Source organism: Pelobates fuscus, chromosome 1 (genome assembly GCF_036172605.1).
Source record: "Pelobates fuscus isolate aPelFus1 chromosome 1, aPelFus1.pri, whole genome shotgun sequence".
In the NCBI taxonomy this organism is placed as follows: domain Eukaryota; kingdom Metazoa; phylum Chordata; class Amphibia; order Anura; family Pelobatidae; genus Pelobates; species Pelobates fuscus.
Window position 1 is genome coordinate 379,112,156 of NC_086317.1, and position 6,992 is coordinate 379,119,147.

Here is a 6,992-nt window from a genome sequence, read left to right on the forward strand (position 1 = left end):
ACTCTGAGGCGCGCGAGGGAGCTGAGCAGACAGCTCAGGGGAAGTGCTCCCTCGCCGGCCGCCCGCCCGCCTGCCAGCCCGCCAGCCAGGCAGTGCCGCCCGATCGCCCAGCAGCCACTGGACCACCAGGGAGGAAGAGACACCCCCCCCTCCCCAGCATTCCCAAAGGTAAGGAGGTTGGGGGGGGGGGGGGTGTTAAATAAAAAAAAAATGTGTTAAAAATAAATTTTAAAAAATGTGTTAAAAATAAATTAAAAAAAAGGGTTAAAAATAAATTACAAAAAAATGTGTTAAAAATAAATTTTAAAAAAATGTGTTAAAAATAAATTTAAAAAAAATGTGTTAATGTGGGTGGGTGAGTGTGTGTCTGTGTCTGTTAGTGTGTGTGTCTGTTAGTGTGTTTCTACATTTTGACCTCGGTTTAGAAATGCCCAATGTTAAAATGTTTTTAGCTTTTTTTTTTATTGGAAAGTTATAGGGCAATAAGTACAAGTAGCATTTTGCAAGTTACATTGTAACACTGATATCTGTCAGGAATCCCTGAATAACCCTTCACATTGAATGTATATATATTTTTAAAAGAAGACAACCTAAGGTATTAAACTCGGGGTATTTTGACTCTTTTCATGCAACCATTTTACCACCAATCCATGCCAAATTAAAATAAATAAATAATTGGTGATTTTTTTTTACACACATGGCAATTTAAGAATACATGTACTGAGAACTGTAAGGGTTACTGCCAATGAACACCCCAATATGTGTTCAGCAACATCTTCCAAGTACAGTGATACCAACCATATATAGGTGTGTTGAGTTCTCTGGGGACTAAAAGACCTTACTTGGAGGGTGCGCATTCCAGTTTTCCAACTTGGAATTTTCACATCTGGTCATCATGCAGCCATGTCCTATTTGGGACAGTTTTGATGCCAGCCAATGTAATTTACCCACATCAAACCATATATTTTTGAAAAGTAGACACTTTCCATGCACTAATTCTACTATCAGTCTTTGTCAAACGTTTGGTTAGTAATTTTTTGTGATTTTTCTCTCACATTGTACTTTAGGCATGGATTCTTAGTTCCTGTTATGTGTTACTGACAAAGAACACCCCAATATGTGTTCAGCAACATCTCCTGAGTTTTTATGTCTTTTTTCACTTTTCTTATTTCTACAAGCTGAGCACAGACCGCATCCCAAAAAAACTTTTTGTTTTGAAACGTTTTTGGGTGGATCTTTTTTTATGTTTTTTTTTACCAAACTTTGTTTGAAATTTTTAACCCCTCTGTAAATAATTTTTGATTGGTTTGGGAGAATATTAAATAACACAAGATCTTTTCTCAAGATTGGCAAGAATTTAGAAATTATTTTTCAAGATTGTTTGTTATTTTGGTCAAAGTTGCATTTAAAGGATCTTTGAGTGTGTCTTGTTTTTTTGCCCCGGTCACTTCCTCCCAGCAACCACTGGGAGCCATGCGGGAGGAAGGTGCGGGAGTCAGAGTGGGAACTCTGACTCCCTTCCGCTTGAACCACCCTGGACAGGGAAAGGTATGTGTGTCTGTGTGTGTATCTGTTTGCATGTGTGGGGGGGAAGAGGTAATGTATGGGGGGGGGGCCATAGACATATGGGAGGAGGGTGGTGGGGTGGGCCCAGGGCAATTTTTGCACCGGGACCCCGTGGTTTCTAGTTATGCCTCTGTATATATCCCTTTAATAATAAACTCTATTTGTTCCTCTTTAAACTGGATGGATTCTTTTAAGAGGTACTCCACTGCTTCACACCCTTTGTCATGTTCTATGATGGTGTATAAGCTACTGACATTACTTGTCACTAAAAAATATTCCTCAGACCAATTACAATTATGTAAGATTTGAAGGAGATTTATAGAATCCTTTAAGTAAGCTTGAGTTTTTGAAACTAGTGGTTGTAATAAAGTATAAAGTAATAAAGTATCAATATATTGTGACAGGGGGGATAACAGTGAATCCACCCCTGCCACAAAAGGTCTACCTGGGGGGCATATATGATCTTTATGTATTTTAGGCAAGATGTAATTGAACGCTATAATTGATTTGATTTATTAGTGTTCAAGAACCGGAATTCATCTTTGTTTAAGATGCCCTTCTTGAACGCATTATCTAAAAATTGGGTTAATTCCATTTTTATTTTTGGTTCGGGAATAATCTTCAATTTGTCATGTGTTTTGGTCCATTAATTGTTTAGAAATTTCATTGATCTAGAATTCCTTATCCATAATCACCACACCTCCCCCTATCAGCTGGCTTAATAATAATATTATTATTATCTTTACTTAGATCTTCCAAGGCTTTCTCTCCCCCCTCCCCCCCACCAGGTTAAATTTTGTTGGAATTTTGACAAGGGTTTAATCTTTTTTAAATCTATGGTACAAGCTTTCTCAAAAGCTTTCATACTAGGTGTCTTAAGATAATATGGGAAAAAAGTTGACTTGGCTTTAAGGTCTGTATGATTGAATTCAGTCTCCTAGCTAATTTGTTCATTATGGATCTTATTTGAAATGAGAACATAATTTCCTCATGAATCTATTAAGATCCAGGAACATGTCAAATTTATTATTAAAACCTTTACTTAAAACATTTACATGGTCTTCACAACATTTCTTTTTTTTTTTTATTTAGGTTAAAAATGTTTATGGGTTCTATATTTTGGGGGGGCATCTTAATTTACTTCTAAAATTCTCTCTCTGTCTTCTTTCTCTTTCCTCCTCTTGTTCCTCTTCTATTGAGAAACATCTTCCTTTTTTGGGGGCTGTTACATAGGTATTGCGCATATTCGGGGTCCCTAAAAAAAAAAAAAAAAAAACTCTCTCCTTTTGTAGTTAAAAGCTGGTGCATCTGGGGCACAAATACGGTGGTACAGCCTTCTATGACTACCACCGTTCCTTTTCTGCAAAAGTGGCTGCAGCACTGACTCAGTTTACCTACAGGATAAACTGGAGTAAGTTGGATACTGAGTTATTTTGCAGGCCTCAGGACTCCTGCTTGTGCAGTTTGTGCATCCACGGCACACTCTACCAACCTTTGCCCTAATACAGCAGAAGTTGAGCAGGGCCACTCAGTTCCTAACTCTGCTAGATCAACTAGAAGTTTAAAGGATAAGCTGGGTAGGGACATTGTCTTCCTAGGCAAATCCCAGATATGTAACAATTTTTGCACAGTGATCTCCTGTAATGTTACATAGGACAAAAGCATAAGTAATATTTCCACAGGAGAAAGTCCACCCTTTAGGGAGATAGACATGGTGGTGGTAACTCATAACTTGGTGAGTTTTGGTACATTATATAGTGGTGATCAGGGCTCTACAATTTGTGGTATTTTTCCACCATTTGGGGCAAAACAGGGATTTAGTATTGGGGTCTCTTAAACAATTACAGGAAAAAGACCAACATAGTTCAGCGGCTGTCGCATTAATTAATTGTCTTCAGGGCTAGCGGGGGCTTGCCTACCAGTGGGTTGAAAGCATAAGAACATAGTTGTAGAGATTTATGGGGTCTATGGGTATGTAGGTACTTCCTCAAGAGTGAGATGGGGGTAGGGACAGCTATAAGACAAGATTGTATGGCGTTTTCAGTACTGAGGAGAGGGTTGAGGCAAAAGGAGGTTAAATTAAAAGCCTTTGCTTTCTGCATCCATATATTTCCCTGCAATGCATTCTTGTCTTCTGGTCTCAAGTCAGAGTAGCATATCTGAACAGAGCATACAATGGTAAAGGATAAGAACAGCTTCATGTCGGTGGATCAGTCAGAGTGATTTGTCAATAGTGACTGGCGCGTATCCACGTGGCTTTTCCTTCTAGTTTCACTGAGGTAGCTGTAGTCAGGAGCACTTGGAATGGACCGTCAAAGCGTGGTTCAAGTCCTTTCCTCACATGCCTCTTTATCACCACCCAATCCCCAGGCTGCAGTTTGTGAGTTGCAGAACCAGAGTCTGGATCTGGAATGGAATCAAAGACTTGTTTATGCACCCTGCCTAATCTTTGGTGTACGGCCTGTACAAAGGCAGTCATACTACCATGCTGCATATAGAGGGTCTGGGGAAAATAGAGGCCTGTCTTTGGGGCACATCCGAACAGGATCTCAAAAGGGGATAGGCCATGTCTGGAATCGGGGGTTAATCTCATAGAAAAGAGTGCTAGGGGAAGGCATTCAGTCCAGAGCTTCCCTGTGTCTTGCATGGCTTTTGCAATCTTGTTATTTAAGGTGCCATTTGCCTTTTCTACTTCCACACTACTCTGGGGATGATGAGGGGTGTGGAAGGCCTGGATGATCCCTAAGGATTTCATAATTTCTTGCATTATTTTCCCAGTGAAATGGCTACCTCTGTCATTTTAAATCACTTCAGGCACCCCGTATCTACATACCAGTTCCTTCAGAAGCTGTGACCTTCGTTGTGGCTTTCGACACTGAGTAGGCCTCAGGCCAACCTGAAAAGAGATCAATGCACACAACACATATTCATACACTCCTAACTTAGGCAGTTGAATATAGTCTATCTGCAGTCTTTGAAACTAGTAAAGTGGCCTTGGTGTATGCTTACTTGTTTTTTTACAGCCTGTCCTGGGTTGTTTTCTAGCACAAATCATGCAAGCTTGGGTGTGTTTAGCTGCTACGACAGTAAATCCGGGTGCTACCCAATGGGTGTTTACTATGCTGTTCATGTGCATCTTGGATAGATGTGTAGGTCCATGGGCCATCTGGGCCATCATGGGTTACAACACTTTTACCTTTCCTCCACATTCTGTCATCATCAGGTTCTACATCTTTTTTCCTCCAGAGGTCATATTATTCCTTGTTGCCTGTCTTTGTAAGCTCAGCAGTATATTGTAGTCAACGTCGTCATCTGTAAGGACAACCTGCAGGAAGGTATTTCCTGTAGAAGGATGTACTTGGATTGCTGCTTGCTTGGCAGCTTCATCTGTTTTGTGGTTTCCTCTTGTAATTTCATCTGTGATCTTCATGTGAGCTGCCACCTTGATGATGCCTACTTGAGTGGATAGCAGGATAGCGTTTATAAGTGCACTCACGGCTTCAGAGTTCTTGATTGGAGTACCTGCTGAGGTGAGAAAATCATTATCCCGCCATATAGGGCCAAAATCATTGAAATCAAAATCACTGAAGGCACAGCGAGAGTCTGTGTAAATATTAGCTGTCTTACCAGAGGCCAGTTTGAACGCTTCAATCAGTGCCTTCAGCTCAGCCTTCTGTGCAGAGCAGTGAGGAGGGAGTGGTTCAGCTTTTATTACGTCATGTGCAGAGACTACAGTATATCCAGTGTGGAAATTGCCCTTCTCATCAGCATATCTGGAACCATCTACGAAAAACTCAAAATCTGCATTAGATAATGGAGAATCAATTACATGTGAAAAACCTGCTGTCTCTTGTGCCATTAGTGCTGAACAATCATGGGGTACTTGGGCTTCAGCTAACTTATCTGGTTAAAGTGAATTTACAAAAAGATCAGAAGTACAAGTACCATTCCCACTCCCCTCTATTAAATCCAAGGAAAGCAATGCAGATGGATTTAACACCATACACCTTTTCAGTGTAACATTAGGTGGCATAAGCAAGGCACATTGCTTTCTGAGATGCCTTGCGATATGTATGTGTTTTGGTTGAACTTGTGACAGTATGCTGTTGATGTCATGCAGTATGTATATGGTCACTGGGTTATCTAAGTCAATATCAGTGGCTTTGTCCAGGAGGGCAGTAACATCCGCCACTGCCCTAGCACATGAGGGGGCACCCCTGGCAACAGGGTCCAATCTGGTGGAGTAGTATGCTATTGGTCTTTGTTTACCACCATGGTCCTGTGTAAGGACAGATGTAGCATAACCCGATTGTTCAGTACAGAACAGTGTAAAAGGCTTTCTGTAATCTGGAATACCCAGTGCCGGAGCTGAGATGACAATCAACTTAAGGGTGTAAAAAGCATTTTCTGCTGCATGGATTAACTTAAAGGGTTTGTTTTCGTGGGCGAGGCACTCATACAGGGGCTGCATGTAGATTGCTGCATTGCGAAGCCAAGGTCGGCAATATGAAACCAGGCCCAGGAAAGTACGCAGCTAGGCTAGGCTACGGGGGTTGTAATATTTTGAACTGCAGTTTTTCTACTTTCCGTGAGATGTTTTGTGGCATTGGAAATACAGTGTCCTAAGAAAATAAGTCTCAACACATGCTTGCAGTTTCGCTTTTGTAGCTTTGCAGCCTGCTTGTGCCATAAATTTCAGCAAAGAAAGACTGTGCACATTACAAGTTTCCATATCTTTGCAACATAAAAGTAAGTAATCGATATATTGCAATAAATTTACATCATCTGCCCTTGGCCACTCTTCAAGAATTTGGGCCATCGTTTTGTGCACCCTGGGACAATACTTTCCAAGTGTACTGCTTGTGTTTATGTGTAAATGCAAATAAGTACTGAGTGTTGGAATGCAAGGGCACAGAGAAAAATGCATTTGCCAAGTCAATAACAGTAAATACCTTAGAGGAAGTTGGTATCTGTGACAACAAGGTGTGTGGGTTGGGAACATTAGGGGCAATGAGTTCAGTTATAGCATTAACTGCCCTTAAATCATGTACCATACAGTAGACCACAGGTTTCCCTTCCTCTTGCTTTTTCTTAATTGGGTACAATGGTGTGTTACAAGGGGAGGTAGTCTGGACAATTACCCCTGCCTACAGTAATTCTTGCACAGATTGTGAATCGCATTTTCCTGTGCAGGGCTTCAGGGGTATTGTTTTTGACAGGCAGGGGTGGCTCTGGGCTCTTCCCTGTAGCCCATAGAGAGTCAGGGACTGAGGACAAGTCAATGGCAGGTTCTGGCACATGGTTGGGCATAGTGAGAGTTGCCAGAACATTTGAGAGGGATATCATTTGTTTGTCCTCTAAAGGCACAGACCATGTTACTTTTCCAGTGGGGCTATACTGGATATTTGCATTAAGGGAAGACACTT